Here is an 18,203-nt window from a genome sequence, read left to right as displayed (position 1 = left end):
TTTAGAAACTGAACTAAAGATTTATTTATATATATATATAAACTGAAACTCTAAGCGTAGAAGACTTACCATCCAAAGATCTGAAGCCTAAGCTGTTCGGGGACTGATGAGGAGAAGCCGAGAGGTGTGAGTGCGTGATTATGTGTCTCAGGAAAATAACTTCAGTGAGCTGTCTATGGAGTGGCGAGGAGAAACATCAATTTCATAACAGAGGGACAATAAGGCTCTGGGGTGCTGAAGAGGGAAAGGGGAAAATCATAAATAAGGTGTCACTAGAAATCCCAGCTTGTGAGATATATATTACAAGTGATGCATAAAATGTTGATCACTCTCTCTAAGATAACTAATAAAACTAGACAATCATATATATGTACGTAGATTTAAGTAAACAACAGCATTGACAAGGTTTAAAAGCACATAATTTTATCATTATTAGTACAATAATTATTATTTTAAACAATTTAAATGATGGATTTTCCCGCAGAAATAAAAGTCTAATATTTTATAGGGCATTCATTAATTGATCATGCAACATATCAAAATACAAGTTGGCATCGGACACAGATCCTTCTATAAGCACATAAACAGAAATGAGAGCTCAGGCATTGTAACGCCCTACTTCCTTAGAGCCGTTACTAAGTGAGTTTAAAATCGTGCTTTCAACTCGCTAATCGAGGTTTATGTCAAACAGTAATTAAGCCATAAGCAAAGGAAAGACTTGAGAAATAGTAATTTCCATAGAAAATTATAAAAGTTTTACACTTGGGATCCCAAAATACAATTTAGAAATATTTACAACATATAAATTGAACCAAGTCGACTAGACGACAAAATCTAGGTTTATTTACAAGCATCTCCCGAAATCCTCTGATTGTGGCAGCGAGGCTGGCCAAACATGTACACTCCGCCTCACGCCTGCTGTACTCATGGTTGGTTGATCTTCTCTATACCCTTACCTGCACCACAGAGCATCTGTAAGCCGAAGCCCAGCAAGAAAACCCACAAACAAATAACATATGCAACACGTATATCAAGCATATAAACAGGCCACCAATGGCTAAACACATACGGCCTAGCCGTCCCAGGCATTTACCAAGCCCTGGGTTCGCGGACCACGTCGTGAGGATATCCCAGGTATCCTTCTAGGGACTCACCCTGGCAACTCGCACTCCACATGCTCAATGCTGCTCCCGGTCCCTTGCCGTTCTCGGCCTTGCACTCAACCTGCCCAATGCCGTTCCCGGCCCTTCGCCGTTCTCGGTCTACACTGTTCCCGGCTCAAGCCGACCATTCACATCATAATATACATAGCATAACAAGCAAGTATAGAATTCTACCATATTCAGTTAAAGGGTTACGCCCCGCAGTTATAACATATATGGGCTTAGCCCTGCATACCAATTCTTTTCAAACACATTGGGCTCAGCCCTGAACACAAGCTCTATGGGAACAAGGGTTTTCTTACCTGATTTCCGAGCTTTCTGAGCACCGATGCCCCGAGCATAGTCCTCTAACGTGAGCCTCGCCGAAACCCTAGTCACAACACATTAACAATGTCCATCCATCAAATTCTAATCCAATAAATAACTTCGAGCCATAACCCTAACCTCCAGGACTTTGAATTCTATCAATCCGGGTGATAAAATCCATCCCAAGCCTTACCCATTGAGTTCCCAAGTCTAAATACCCTTAAAAACTCAAATTGGCACTAAGGGCCGCGGTCCCACCCACAAGAGCCGCGACTAGGCTCGAAACAGAGGCTAGCACCACACTGACCCCCACACAGGCCGCGGCGCACCCACCAAGCGCCGCGGTGCGCATGAGCTTCTCGGCCTCCCATGGCCGCGCGCGCACACGGGCCGCGGTGCACCCCTCCTAGGGCCGCGGCTCTCACCTCCAAACCCAGAATTTTCCATCTTCTTCCCTACCTTTTCCTCAAGCTAACTCATTCAAAGCCTACTTAACAAACCCAGATAAATAACACATGTATACCAGCTCAATATCAACACTAAAGCCCATCAGAAATCTGCTCCAAAATCCTACTAGAATACCCAAAAATAGATTAAGCTTGACTAACATGCATGCTCTAGCAAACCACCAACAATTCTCAACATAATCCCAATAATTAGAGCTTACCTTGCTGAACTCAATCCCTGGGTTGATCCTCAATCCTTAAGCTTCAAGCTCCTAAGATATCACAGCTGAATTCCCTTTAGTTCCTAACCAATTCCTTTGAGTTTCCCTTTGAGTTTTGTCTTAGAGAGTGAAAGAGAAAGAGAAGTAAGAGCTATCTTCAGTTGGGAGGAAGTATGAGTCAGTTTCTAAAGCTTCTAAACAATTCCCCCTTTTTGTTTTATTCACTTAAGTCTACGTGGTTACCTCAAGGCTCGGGGTACCAAAACGTCCCCGAGGGAAAAATGGTAAATTTCCCAAATATTCCCGCCTAGACATTCTATCCTCAAATATATCTCCAAATATTTATTTTCATGTCCCGATAATCCCATAACACACCTAGTACCCAAATTACCCCTCGACTCACCCCGAGTCTGAATCTCAACCCCGTTGTGACTCTCTGGCTAAGCGCTCCCCAGGACTGTCTCGGATCGTGCTGCACAGACATATCACATATATATAACATTTATCACATTTATACCCCTAATATTCAGATGGGGTCCACATGCTTATCTAACTTAGCTAGACATGCATCATAATCATATATACACATAATTCCACATATTAGCATATTAAATCATTTATTGCCCTCCAGGCACACTAATCAGGGCCCTAAGCCCGATTAGCAAATTCAGGTCATTACAACTATCCCCTCCTTACAGAAATTTTGTCCTCAAAATTACCTGAACAACTTGGGGTACCGCTCCCTCATCTCTGACTCAAGTTCCCATGTCGCCTCCTCAACCTTGCTCTTTTTCCACAGCACTTTCACCAAGGCGATGGTCTTGTTCCTCAAGACCTTATCTTTTTGGTCAAGAATCTGAACTGGCTTCTCCTCATAGGATAAATCCTGATCAAGCTCCAAATTCTCAAAACTTAAAACATGCGTTGAATCTGACATATACTTCCGGAGCATAGATACATGGAACACATCATGAACCCTTGATAAAGCTGGAGGCATCGCTAATCTATAAGCTACCTCTCCAACCCGTTCCAGAATCTCGAAGGGGCCAACAAACCTAGGGCTTAACTTGCCCCGAACACCAAACCGTTTCACACCCCTCATGGGTGAAACCCTAAGGAACACATGATCACCCACCTGAAACTCCACGCTCCTACGTTTCAGGTCTGAATAACTTTTCTGTCGACTCTGGGAGGCGAGCATACGCGCTCTAATCTTCTCAGCTGCCTCATTGGTCCTCCAAACCATCTCTGGACCCAAATACCTTCTCTCACCTGTCTCATCCCAATGAATAGGCGATCTACACTTTCTTCCATAAAGCATCTCGTACGGAGCCACACCAATGGTCGCTTGATAACTATTGTTGTACAAGAACTCGATTAAAGGAAGATACTTACTCCACGATCCCCCAAAGTCAAGCACACAGGCTCGAAGCAGATCCTCCAATATCTGAATCGTCCTCTCAGACTGCCCATCCGTCTGAGGATGAGAAGCGGTACTAAACCGTAACTACGTGCCTATAGCCTTCTGCAGACTCTCCCAAAACTTGGAAGTGAAGGTGGGGTCTCTGTTTGACACTATCGACCTCGGAGCCCCATGAAGTCGAACAATATCCTTCACATACAACTCAGCGTACTGCTCCATAGTATAAGTTTTCCTAACAGGCAAAAAGTGGGCAGACTTGGTATACCTATCCACAATCACCCACACTGAGTCATGCTGGCCCACCGTTCTCGGTAAACCAACTACAAAATCCATAGTAATATCTTCCCACTTCCACTCTGGAATCCCCAAAGGCTGCAACAACCCCGCTGGCCTCTGGTGCTCAGCCTTAACCTGCTGACAAGTTAAGCACTTAGCCACATAATCCACCACATCCCTCTTCATGCCTGACCACCAATATAGAACTCTCAAGTCCTGGTACATCTTCGTCGAACCCGGGTGCAAAGAATAGGGAGTGGTATGTGATTCATCTAAGATATCTCGCCGGATATTAGAATCCATTGGAACACAGATCTGACCCTTGTACTTTAATAACCCCATCTCTGAAATGGAAAAGTCCTTTGTCGCTCCGAATAAGGCACTCTCTCTATGACCCCGCAACTGAGGATCTTTCCCCTGTGCTTCCTTGATCCTCTCAAGGAGTGTAGACTGAAGAGTGATGTTGGCCAACTGACCAACCACCAACTCTATACCAGCTCTGGTCATCTCCTCAGCTAACTTATCAGATATTTGCCTCAAGCTAAACAACTGTCCTGGGCCCTTTCGACTCAATGCATCAACCACAACATTAGCCTTCCCAGGATGGTAAAGGATATCACAATCATAATCCTTAACCAACTCCAGCCACCGCCTATGGCGCATATTCAGGTCCTTCTAAGTAAAGAAATACTTTAGGCTCTTATGGTCAGTGTATATCTCGCACTTCTCACCATACAAATAATGCCTCCAAATCTTAAGTGCAAATACCACCGCTGCCAACTCCAAGTCATGCGTAGGATATCTCTGCTCATATTCCTTCAATTATCTCGATGCATAGGCTATCACCTTGCCATCTTGCATCAACACGTACCCCAAACCCTGCCTGGATGCATCACAGTAGACCACAAACTTTTCATTCTCTGTCGGCAAGCTTAACACTGGCGCAGTAATCAGTCGCCGCTTCAGTTCCTTAAAACTGTTATCACATCTATCCGTCCAAACATACCTTGTCTTCTTCTTTGTCAGTTCTATTAATGGCGTAGCTATTCTGGAGAACCCCTCAACAAACCGCCGATAATACCCTGCTAGTCCCAAGAAGCTTCTCACTTCAGGAACATTGCTCGGTCTAGGCCAATCTCTGACCGCCTCAATCTTACTTGGGTCAACCAGAATCCTCTCCTTACTGACAAAATGGCCTAGAAATGTAACTTGTGGCAACCAGAACTCACACTTACTGAACTTAGCATATAACTTATGCTCCCTCAACCGCTGTAGAACCAATCGCAGATGCTGCTCGTGCTCCATCTCTGACTGAGAGTACACTAAAATGTCGTTGATGAATACAATCACAAATTTGTCCAGATAATCCTTGAAGACCCTATTCATCATGTCCATGAAAGCTGCTGGGGCATTGGTTAATCTAAAGGACATAACTAGGAATTCATAATGTCCATACCTCATTCGAAAAGCGGTCTTTGGTATGTCCTCCTCTTTAATCCTTAGCTGATGGTAACCTGATCGGAGATCTATCTTGGAAAACACTGTTCTTCCCTGTAGCTGATCAAACAAATCATCGATCCTAGGCAGTGGATACTTGTTCTTAATGGTTAACTTGTTCAGCTCTCTGTAATCAATACACATCCTAAGGGACCCATCCTTCTTCTTAACGAACAACACTGGTGCACCCCATGGCGAAAAACTCGGTCTGATGAACCCCAAATCAAGTAACTCCTGCAACTGAATCTTCAACTCCTTTTGGAGCCATTCTATAAGGTGTCCTAGATACTGGCTCCGCTCCTGGTACCAACTATATAACAAAGTCAATCTCCCTCTGAGGTGGCAACCCTGGCAAATCCGCTGGAAACAAATCCGAAAACTCACACACCAACCTTGTCTCACCCGGTCCAACCGACACCACCCTAGAAGTATCCACAACGCTTGCCAGGAATCCTATGCAACCTTCCTGCATCAGGTCCCTAGCCCTTAGGGTTGAAATCATTGGCACACACGGTCTACTAACTGACACCACAAACACAAAGGGTACCTTCCCTTCTGGTTCAAAAGTCACCATTCTGCGCCTGCAGTCAATCGTTGCCCCATACTTGGATAGCTAATCCATTCCCAAAATCATGTCAAAGTCATCCATTTCTAACTCAATCAAATCAATAGACAACTCCCTACCATCTACCTCTACTGGAAATGCCCTAATCCATTTCCTAGAGACTACCAGTTCTCCTGTTGGCAACAAGGTCTGAAATCCCCTAGCATACACACCACTAGGTCTACAAAGCTGATCTATCACCCTAGCAGATAAAAATGAGTGGGTAGCCCCTGAATCAAACAATGCAGTATACAAAGAACCAGCACTAGAGATCTGACCTGTCACAACTGAGGGGCTAGCCTCCGCCTCAGTCTGTGTCAAAGTGAATACCCTGGCAGGGGCAAGGCTGCCACTCTATTTCCGCTCCTCCTTCTTAACTTGAGGGAAATCCCTCTTCAGATGGCTGGCACTCCCACAAACAAAGCAGGCCCTGATCCTGTACTCACCCTGGTGTCGGCGCCTGCACCGTGGACACATAGGAAAACTCCTCCAATTATCACTGCCACCCTGACGGCCAATAGAAACACCCCGCACTCTCCTATCAGAACTAGGAGGAGTAAATGAATTTGGAACCCTTCTTTTCTGCTCACTGGGGCCACTGCCCCGTCTAGACCCAACAAAAGGAGGCACTGTCCTTCTGGCATTGCGCCTTGCAGCGCTGTCCTTCCATATCTGATCCTCAGCCCTCTCTGCAGTTAGGGCCTTATCCACCACTTGGGCATAAGTAATAGTCTCTAGAATCAACGTAATATTCACATCACAGGCGATCATCACATTCAACCCCCGTATAAATATATCTCTCCTGGCCACATCCATCGGAACTAAGTCTGGCGCAAACTTCGCCAGTCTGTCGAATCTCAAGGCGTACTCAGTAACTGATAACCTGTTCTGAGTTAGGTTGATAAACTCATCAACCTTCGCAGCTCGAACTGCTATACTGTAGTATTTCTCATTAAAGATACTCTTAAATTCCTCCCATGTCATGACTGCAACATTCCTCCGCTGACTCACCACATCCCACCAGATGTGGGCATCCTCCCTAAGCATATAGCTCGTACAAGCAACCCTTTCACTTCCTTCGACCCTCATAAAGTCTAAGATCAAGGAAATCATGTTCATCCACTGCTCTGCCCGCAGTGGGTCCGATCCACCCTCAAAGGTAGGAGGTTGTTGCTTCCTGAACCTCTCATACAAAGGTTCCCACTTATTCTCCAAAGCAGACTGAACTGGCACCGGCGCTGCAACCTGCTGCACTGGCAGCCCAGTAACCTGAGGCGGGGCCTGTTGCCTTATCTGTCGCAACTCTTCCTCTGTTCGCTGCAGTCTCACTTCCATCTCAGCAAACATTTCTTGCCAGTTCTGTGGGGCAGGTGGAGGGTCCTAACCCTGGTTGTCATCCTTGGCCCTACTGCCGCGGAGTCTAGCTGATTGTCGAGGCATCTCAACAAATATGCCTGCAACCAACGATGCCGCTCATTAGGCATGATAACAACATCCAAAAACACCTCCCAGGCACATCAGTACTCCACACATAATAACTCATATAGCATATAACACACAACGGGCCATGCCCTAACGTCATGCATATGTTATTTCATTCATCATGCTCTATACAAAATAAGCAGGCAAACAGGGTATGCAACCACATTTTCAGACATATCAGCCAATCTTACCAACAAACCCTAAGTTAAGCCTGTCACTGACTGTGTGTGTACATGTTCGGTCAATCACCAGAACCAATAACCTTGGCTAGCTCTGATACCAAGTTGTAACGCCTTACTTAGAGCCGTCACTAAGTGAGTTTAAAATCGTACTTTCAACTCGCTAATCGAGGTTTTATGTCAAACAATGTAATTAAGCCATAAGTAAAGGAAATACTTGAGAAATAGTAATTTCCATAGAAAATTATAAAAGTTTTCCACTTGGGATCCCAAAATACAGTTTAGAAATATTTACAACATATAAACTGAACCAAGTCGACTAGACGAAAAAATCTAGGTTTATTTACAAGCATCTCCCAAAATCCTCTGGCTGTGGCAGCCAGGTTGGCCAAACATGTACACGCCGCCTCACGCCTGCTGTACTCATGGTTGGTTGATCTTCTCTTTACCCTTACCTGCACCACAGAGCATCTGTGAGTCGAAGCCCAGCAAGAAAACCCACGAACAAATAACATATGCAACACGTATATCAAGCATATAAATAGGCCACCAAAGGCTAAACACATACGGCCTAGCCGTCCCAGGCGTTTACCAAGCCCTGGGTTCACGGACCACGTCGTGAGGGTATCCCAGGTATCCTTCTAGAGACTCGCCCTGGCAACTCGCACTCCACATGCTCAACGCTGCTCCCGGCCCCTTGCCGTTCTCGGCCTTGCACTCAACGTGCCCAATGCCGTTCCCGGCCCTTCGCCGTTCTTGGTCTACACTGTTCCCGGCTCAAGCCGACCATTCACATCATAATATACATAGCATAACAAGCAAGTATAGAATTCTAGCATATTCAGTTAAAGGGCTACGCCCCGCAGTTCTAACATATATGGGCTTAGCCCTGCATACCAATTCTTTTCAAACACATTGGGCTCAGCCCTGAACACAAGCTCTATGGGAACAAGGGTTTTCTTACCTGATTTCCGAGCTTTCTGAGCACCGATGCCCTGAGCATAATCCTCTAACGTGAGCCTCACCGAAACCCTAGTCACAACACATTAACAATGTCCATCCATCAAATTCTAATCCAATAAATAACTTCGAGCCATAACCCTAACCTTCAGGACCTTGAATTCTATCAATCCGGGTGATAAAATCCATCCCGAGCCTTACCCATTGAGTTCCCAAGTCTAAATACCCTTAAAAACTCAAATTGGCACTAAAGGCCGCGGTCCCACCCACAAGAGCCGCGGCTAGGCTCGAAACAGAGGCTAGCACCACACTGACCCCCACACGGGCCGCGGCGCGCCCACCAAGCGCCGCGGTGCGCATGAGCTTCTCGGCCTCCCATGGCTGCGCGCGCACACGGGCCGCGGCGCACCCCTCCTAGGGCCACGGCTCTCACCTCCAAACCTAGAATTTTCCATCTTCTTCCCTACCTTTTCCTCAAGCTAACTCATTCAAAGCCTACTTAACAAACCCAGATAAATAACACATGTATACCAACTCAATATCAACACTAAAACCCATCAGAAATCTGCTCCAAAATCCTACTAGAATACCCAAAAATAGATTAAGCTTGACTAACATGCATGCTCTAGCAAACCACCAACAATTCTCAACATAATCCCAATAATTAGAGCTTACCTTGCTGAACTCAATCCCTGGGTTGATCCTCAATCCTTAAGCTTCAAGCTCCTAAGATATCACAGCTGAATTCCCTTTAGTTCCTAACCAATTCCTTTGAGTTTCCCTTTGAGTTTTGTCTTAGAGAGTGAAAGAGAAAGAGAAGTAAGAGCTATCTTCAGTTGGGAGGAAGTATGAGTCAGTTTCTAAAGCTTCTAAACAATTCCCCCTTTTTGTTTTATTCACTTAAGTCTACGTGGTTACCTCAAGGCTCGGGGTACCAAAACGTCCCCGAGGGAAAAATGGTAAATTTCCCAAATATTCCCGCCTAGACATTCTATCCTCAAATATATCTCCAAATATTTATTTTCATGTCCCGATAATCCCATAACACCTAGTACCCAAATTACCCCTCGACTCACCCCGAGTCCGAATCTCATCCTCGTTGTGACTCTCTAGCTTAGTGCTTCCCAGGACTGTCTCGGATCGTGCTGCACAGACATATCACATATATATAACATTTATCACATTTATACCCCTAATATACAAATGGGGTCCACATGATTATCTAACTTTGCTAGACATGCATCATAATCATATATACACACAATTCCACATATTAGCATATTAAATCATTTATTGCCCTCCAGGCACACTAATTAGGGCCCTAAGCCCAATTAGCAAATTCGGGTCGTTACAGGCATGCACTTTGAAGGAGCAAATGATAGCAATAAAGTACCTGCGGAATATTGTTAAACCACAGAACATGATCAGAAAGAGTGGAGCCTAGAAACACATCACCTCCAATAGCAATGCCTACAATGGTCCAACAATTCAAATTTTATTACATCCTCCATTTGCGAGCATAGATAACAACGTAGGGGAAGAAAAACTTTACCGAAAAGCAAGCACATATGTCTACCTTCATAGATTCCATCTGTTACACAAGCTATGGTATTGTACATCTCATTAGACATTCCACCCTGTAATGGAAAAGAGAGTTATTTTCCAGGACAATGTATACAAAACTTGTCACTTGCACTACATGGATTTCAAAACTTTCTTATAAGAGCATATCTATAGAGAAAATCATGTGTAAACTTTATGGAAAAATTTGAGATGCTTTTTCAAACAATTAGTTATCAGTTTGAAAATCAAAACATTGAGGTCAGCAAAATCATAATGAAACAAAAATGATAAAGAAGATTCAGAGTGTATACGCACAGATTTGGAGACAAAACCAAAAGATCCAGGTATGTATAGCTTGCACTGAATTATGTTGTCAATTGTTCTGGCTGTGTCACCAGTCTTAAAGGCTCCAGCTTGAATACCTCCAACAGTAGCTGGGCCAATAACAACCTGCAAAACCATAGATAGCTAATTAGTTCAGCTTCAACGTCTTCATAATCAGCTAATTGCAGATGGCATTGCAATAGTTCTCTCACCTTATTGTTAGACCGTGCATAAGCAATCAATTACTTAGCATTTGACTCGGGTACACCTTAAGCAATGATAGCCACAACTCGAATGGTTGACTGCTTCAGTGTAGACATTGAAGAGGCATCAACATTGAAAATGAGAAATAAATAATGCATGTTCATTAAAAAGTACTTGTGTAGGAGTTCAAAATACCAATTGTTAGTGAGCATAACAAGTACCCACCTTCTAAATGAAGCAAAGTTAATAAAGACATCAGCAGTAGGGAGTGCGACACAAGCTGCTTCAATGCTACAAAAGTAATCAATAGTCAATATGAAGGTAAGTCAATCTTAAACTCATAAAAAGAGAAGAAAAAAAGGCCAACTAATAGTATAGTCCAATTTAGATGTTGTTTACTAGCCCTAATGTTCCATCTTCGAAGTCCACAAGTAATGGTATTACAATCTTGTGCATGTAAAAGGATGAAAAACTTGTTTCGTCTATTTCTGTGTTTAGTAAATTATAAAGATATTTACAACAGACTCTAGTGAGTCTCCTAAAAATCAGTATACATTAAAAATAAAAATATATAGATGATGAACCCAAAACGGGTATGTTTTAAATATTTATACTCGCAAGCGCATGAATCGTATTTATAGAATAATGTTCGTGTAAGCATGAGGTCGAACCTAAAGGAGTTGTCTAAAATCGAAAAGAAAACTATTTTAAACCAAAATTAATAAATTCTAACCCAGTTCCAAAGATTGATGAGAATTTGTAACAATAAAAATAAAATAAAAGATAATAATAAAGAAATTAAAGACAATATATAAACATAAATTAATAATTGTAAACAAGATGGTAAAATAAGATTGTTAAGGATTAGTGTTGACCCTGATTTTGGTCAACTGACACGGAGTCAAAATGCTTGATGTGGATAGATATGTTGGAATAAATATAATGACAAAAATAGTAAAGCACACAAGAATTTATAGTGGTTCGGCCCCAGAAACTGGTAATAACCTACGTCCACTTGAGCTATTATTGATATAAGATCTCCAAGGAGTGATCAAAGAACTAGGGTTCTATGAGTTTCACCAACCTCTGAAGAATCAACAATATATCCTAATGTATTAGCTCTAACTCTCTCGTAAATCTACAATCTCTAGTAATCAAAAAGCAAAAGTCCCCTCCCTTGAGCATCCTTTTCTTATTTATAGGCTCAAGGAGGATTACAGGAATCTGTTACAGATATTATTTCCTAAATAATCGGATACTCAGGAAATCATGGGAGACAATCTCAGATATGATCATAACTGCACAAGATTTTCTCCAAATATAGTGAGTATATGACCAAGTTGGTCGTGCATAACGTTTAAGCGTTGTGCCATAGAAATCTTTCTGATCGATGGTCGAACAAGACTTCCGCCAGGTGTCAGCCACGTGTACTAAACGCCTGCCATGTAACCCATGCCTGTTTTTTGGATAACATTTTCCCCCAAAGTTTTTTTAGTGCGACCAGCAATAAAGAAACTTTAGGGAAACAACCGTTCATGTAACCCACGAAATCTATCAGAGTCTTCGTGCGTTTTTGAAAACCGTGACTTAATTATGTCTAATCAAGCCTTTTCGGTTTTCAAGAAACCAATTTGATGGCTTATACACTCCCCCACGCTTCGAAAAAGGGAAAGTCATGATTGCCACTTTTTGCTATATTTTAGCCATTATAAGTAACCTCCTCATCTCTCTTATAATCCTTTACTCACTATTTTCGGCCAAGAACTTTTCCAAGAGCTTTGCTCCGGAGCCCAGAATTTCAAAAAATCCAGACGTCCTGCCAAAGACCTTTCCGACTCAAAGCTTTTATTTTTCTGAACCTCCAACCTTTACCCAGGTAATCTCTTAGTCTTTTAAACTTTTCATGATGCCATGCATGTTGATACTGTGTTATGTGATTTCTTGCGTTCTTGAGCAGAAATTGGTGAGGATCTTGTATAAACTGTCTGATGCTTGATAAGAGAGTGTATTTCTGCTTTATATAAGTTAGGAGTTAGTTCGATAGTAAGGATCATAGATTTAGGGCGTAAAAATTCGATCTTTAAGCTAGTCGAAAAACTGGGTTTTTCCCGCCCTTTAGGAGTTGAAAAAGTTTCTTTTCAGAAAACGTTTTATTTCCTTTTTGATCCATTTTTCAAACTGCTAGCACCAAATTTAGTGTATGGATAGGATGCTCTTGGTCAATAGACACGAGCAATGTTATCCCAATCTCCCACATAAATCCCCAGGCTACGTGTCTTATCTCTTCCTTTGTCTGTTTGCAATTCATATGCAAGACCCTTGGGGAGGAGAAAGACCCATTGAAGACGACCTCCTAGCTCAGCTGTTTGAAGGTGAAGAACACCCTTCTACTTTGATACCAGAGATTCCTTTCTCTCGTCTTAGCCCAAATACCTCTCCAGCTCCAACCCAAAGGATGGCTCGTACCAAAACCAAAGCTCGAAAAAGAAAAATCCCTAACACCTCTTGCCAGCCTACTGCTGATGCCCCATCGACCAGTGGCCGAAGCGAAAATGCTCCTGACGCCGATGTGCAAAGGCATGCCCGTCCTTGACACACTGCTCAACCGGATGTCGAGTGGCATGTTGTTCCTGAGAGTAGAGTGACGATCAGGATGATCGCCAACTACTTAAATAAATATAAGCTGATAGGGGTGACCTTGGTCAAACCTTCCCTCGACCAAAGGGCCAACTCGCCAAGCGGGGCCTACAGCGCCTGGTCGCGGTTTCACATTGAGGCAGTTGCCACTTTGCCTCTTCACTCATTCTTTCAGGGGGTGGAAAATTATTTTGGAGTTTCCCCCTTTCAAATTACCCCAAATGGATATAGAATGCTTGCCGCACTCTATATCCTTTACAAATTTAAAAAATGGCCAGAGCCCACCCCCCACGAGGTCAACTTCCTTTTTGACCTTAAGTCCAACCCTAACCAAGAAGGCACGGGGTTTTTCCATCTTTGCCACCAAGAAACCGGGCACACCTTCCTGACTAACACTACCCACATCTCCAATGTGGGGAGGTATCACCAGGAATACTTCCTTACACCCGGCTTGGTTGCAGACAACTTGGCCTTCACCCGAGGAGGTAAAAATTCTCACGTCGCCAGCTTCTTCACTTGGTGTTTTTCTTCCACAATGTCCTGAATTTTCAATGTGTTTCTGGCCCATGGTTGTGTCCAATCCCAACTCCAGGGATGGAGTCAAGGGCGAAACTCTTAGCTAGCATGCCGAATGCTGATAAGAGTGTCAAAAATTTAGTTACAGAGGCTAACCTTAGGCTGGCCGACCTTTGGAATCTCCAACTAGCGACGAGTGAACCTTCGGCAGAAGATGCTCATGCCGAAGTGGAACCCGAGCAGCAGCCCCAAGCGTCTCCTCCGCGGAGGAGAACAAATGGGGTCACGATCAGGGAACCCGCTGTCCCCCACCGAACAGAGAGACCCTTGGCCCCTGTGGGCCAAGGAAAACAAAAGGCTGCCGAGCCTATTGAACTCTCTGATGACTCATTGGATGAAAATGGTATACAAATCTCGCTTTTAAACCATTTACCAATTCCCCCTCATCTATTTGATGGGGATGGCAACTTTAAGAATGCTCCCTCCTTAAATTCAGATTTCTTCCAGGCAGTAGGTAGTTCAGTAAATAATGTAACGACCAGTAGTTGTAGCGTGGGTACTCTACTTGTAATCCTTTTACTTTCATTTTTTTACCCTGCATGACCATTTAGTCTCACTGCTCGCGTTGCTTCCTTTTGTGCAAATATGGACTCTGAAGACATTTTTGAGCACTACCAGGCTGTCGCTGCCTCTTCTGTCCCAAAGAAGGATAGCAAGAGGGCTCGAGGGGAAAGCAGCAAGACTCCCTCGAAGAAGGCTTGAACAGACAATGCTCCAACCACCGACCCCTCAAAGGAGAACTCACCACCTCCGCCCTCCCCCGAGTAGCTGACTCCCACTCCTGCTGACCCCCAGCCTTCTTCTAAGGCTCCAAACAGGGAGGCATTGAACACCCCGCCCGAAGGCTCCCTGCCCAGCCTCGTGGTTGGCTCAGCCAGTGTAACGCCCTACCTCCTTAGAGCCGTTACCAAGTGAGTTTAAAAACACGTGCTTTCAACTTGCTAATCGAGTTTTTAAATCAAACAGTGTAATTAAGCCATAAACAGAGGAAAAATATAGAATTAACTCCATATCATTGAAGATCGTAAAAGTTTGACACCTGGGATCCCAAAACACAGATTAGAAATATTTACAACATAAAAACTGTACTAAGTCGGCTAAACGACAAAATTTAAGTTCATTTACAAGCATCTCCCAAAATCCTCTGGCTGTGGCAGCCAGGCTGGCCAAACATGTACACGCCACCTCACGCCTGTTGTACTCATGGTTGATTGATCTTCTCTTTACCCTTACCTGCACCACAGAGTATCTGTGCGCCGAAGCCCAGCAAGAAAACCCACGAACAGATAACATATGCAACACATATATCAAGCATATAAACAGGCCACCAAAGGCTAAACACATACGGCCTAGCCATTCCAGGTGTTTACCAGGCCTTGGGCTCGCGGACCATGTCGTGAGGATATCCCAGGTATCCTTCTAGGGACTCGCCCTGGAAACTCGCACTCCACGTGCTCAATGCTGTTCCCGGCCCCTTGCCATTCTCAGCCTTGCACTCAACATGCCCAATGCCGTTCCCGGCCCCTCGCCGTTCTCGGTCTACACTATTCCCAGCTCAAGCCGACCATTCACACCACAATATACATAGCATAGCAAGCAAGTATAGAATTCTAGCATATTCAGTTAAAGGGCTATGCCCTGCAGTTCTAACATATTGGGCTCGACCCTGTATATCAATTCTATTCAAATACATTGGGCTCAGCCCTGCACACAAGCTCTATGGGAACAAGGGTTTTCTTACCTGAGTTCCAAGCTTTCTGAGCATCGATGCCCCGAGCACAGTCCTCTAACGTGAGCCTCACCGAAACCCTAGTTACAACACATTAACAATGTCCATCCATCAAATTCTAATCCAATAAATAACTTCGAGCCATAACCCTAACCTCCGAGACCTTGAATTCTATCAATCCGGGTGATAAAATCCATCCCGAGCCTTACCCATTAAGTTCCCAAGCCTAAACACCCTTAAAAACTCAAATTGGTACTAAGGGCCGCGGCCCCACCCACAAGAGTCGCGACTAGCCTCGAAATAGAGGCTAGCACCACATTGACCCCCACACGGGCCGCGGCGCGCCCACCAAGCGCCGCAGCGCGCATGAGCTTCTCGGCCTCCCATGGCCGCGCGCGCACACGGGCCGCGGCGCACCCCTCTTAGGGCCGCGGCTCTCACCTCCAAACCCATAATTTTCCATCTTCTTCCCTACCGTTTCCTCAAGCTAACTCACTCAAAGCCTACTTAACAAACCCAGATAAATAACACATGTATACTAGCTCAATATCAACACTAAAACCCATCAGAAATCTGCTCTAAAATCCTACTAGAATACCCAAAAACAGATTAAGCTTGACTAACATGCAATCCACAAAACCAGTAGAAATTCAAGACCAAACCTTAATAGCTAGAACTTACCTCTTGCTGAATTAAGCTTCTGAACCAGTCCCCCCTAAGCTTCAATCTTCAAGCTTTAAGTTCCCTTAGATTTCCCCAGCTGAAATCCCTTAGCTTTAAGTTAATTTCCCTTAAGTTTCCCTTGTGTTTATCTTAGAGAGTGAATGAGAAAGGAAGAGATAAAACTATCCTTAGCTGAAAGAAGAGAGAGTAAGTCGGTTTCCCTAGAGTTTCTAAGTAATTCCCCTTTTTGTTTTATTTGACTTAAATCTAAAGGGTTACCTCAAGGCTCGGGGTACCAAAACGTCCCCGAGGGCAAAATGGTAAATTTCCCAAATATTCCCGCCTAGACATTCTATCCTCAAATATATCTCCAAATATCTATTTTCATGTCCCGATAATCCCATAACACACCTAGTACCCAAATTACCCCTCGACTCACCCTGAGTCCGAATCTCAACCCTGTTGTGACTCTCTGGCTAAGCGCTCCCCAGGGCTGTCTCGGATTGTGCTGCATAGACATATCACATATATATAACATTTATCACATTTATACCCCTAATATCCAGATGTGGTCCACATGCGTATTTAACTTAACTAAACATGCATCACAATCATATATACACATAAATCCACATATAAGCATATTAAACCACTTATTGCCCTCTAAGCACACTAATCAGGGCCCTAAGCCTGATTAGCAAATTCGGGTCGTTACAGCCAGGGAGAGGATATACAAGATCTCCAAGCACAAACGCAGCCAGGCAGCCATTACTGAAACTGTCTCCATGGAGGCTGATCAAGTTGTCAATAGAGGGCTGAACGAGATAGTCAGCGTAAGTTAACTCCTTCTGCCCTAGCATTTATTTTTGATTCCTCGTCCTTACTTTATCTTATTCTCTGTCTTCAGGGGCTGCTGACTTTAACTGCAAGTTGGCACCGTATTGGGGCATTGGTTTCTCGGGGAAAGAACTTTGACTCCAGGCTTGCTGAGAGTAAGCAAGCACTCGAGGCCGCCAACAACGAGCAGCTCGAGGAGAATAAGGAGCTATCCAAACAGAAAGAACAATTGTGCGAGGACAAAGCTAATCTGACCCAGGAGCTGCTGGCAACTCGGGAGACCTTGAGGAAAGCCAACGAATCCAAGAAAAAGTTCAAGGAAAGCGCCAAGTTCAACCATCAAGAATGTGTTCAGCTTGAGCTTGATCTAATCGCCAGCAGGCAGGAGACGGAGAAGCATGGAAAACGAGTGCGGGAGCTCGAGGAGGCCGGGGTCAGTGATTTGAAGAAGTACAAGGAAGCTACTCACCTCCGCTTCTACGAATTCTGGAAGCATAACCGGGATGCTAACTTCAACTACCTGTCCGAAAGTTTGAAGAGGACTTTGATGGCGCAGTGCGCCATCCGGCTGGAAGAAGAAGAAAAGGCCAAAGTGCCTGCCTCTCCAGAGATCTCCCTAGCAGGGGGGATTGATGGTGCGGATGCTGAAGCTGGTCCTTCGGCCGACCAAGGCACTCCTCACAACCCTCCAGCTCCTTAAGAATTTTCTTTTCTTTTTTATTTTATTTACACGGTCCACGGGCCGTACTGTAAAGACAATTTGTTTTTGTTGCTACAAGGGCAGTTACTTTTTCTTTTATTTGAACAGTTACATCCGAGCAGTATTGCTCGCGGTTTAAAAGAAATCCTTTTGATATTATAATATTTTCTCTTTACTATAATATCTGTTCGCATGACTGAACCTAGCATAGTACTTTGGCTTGATTTGACAAAATATGAATTTTGAAAAATACTCTAAGTACCGTAGCATGCTTTCACTTATTTTGTTCATGCGTTTACATACCTCTTGGTATGCTTTGCTATCGGTGTACCTTATATGCCCCCCAAGTGACTGAGGAGCTTTAGGTCCTTGGTCACTTGCCCTGACCACGACCTGTACGAACAAAACTCCTC

At 44.1% G+C, this 18,203-nt stretch overlaps 1 protein-coding gene and 1 long non-coding RNA gene across 2 annotated transcripts in view; both read right to left on the bottom strand.

Annotated features, from left to right (window-relative positions):
- Window positions 1-9,908: 9,908 nt before the first annotated feature.
- LOC133780438 (uncharacterized) lies at window positions 9,909-10,774 on the bottom strand. Its single transcript, XR_009869314.1, has 4 exons — window positions 10,657-10,774; window positions 10,436-10,570; window positions 10,134-10,194; window positions 9,909-10,027 (listed from the first exon to the last, which is right to left on the bottom strand). It is a non-coding gene; the product is annotated as an uncharacterized LOC133780438 (long non-coding RNA).
- A 99-nt stretch (window positions 10,775-10,873) lies between these two features.
- LOC133777405 (uncharacterized) overlaps window positions 10,874-18,203 on the bottom strand; it is a 33,182-nt gene continuing 25,852 nt past the window's right edge. Inside the window, exon 5 of the mRNA XM_062216973.1 lies at window positions 10,874-10,939. The gene's annotated coding sequence lies outside the window, so the exon portion shown is untranslated. The remainder of the gene's footprint in view (window positions 10,940-18,203) is intronic.

The sequence above is a fragment of the Humulus lupulus genome, chromosome 5 (assembly GCF_963169125.1).
Source record: "Humulus lupulus chromosome 5, drHumLupu1.1, whole genome shotgun sequence".
Lineage (NCBI taxonomy): Eukaryota > Viridiplantae > Streptophyta > Magnoliopsida > Rosales > Cannabaceae > Humulus > Humulus lupulus.
Note: the sequence above shows the minus strand (reverse complement) of the source record. Positions and strands in the feature narration are given on the sequence as shown.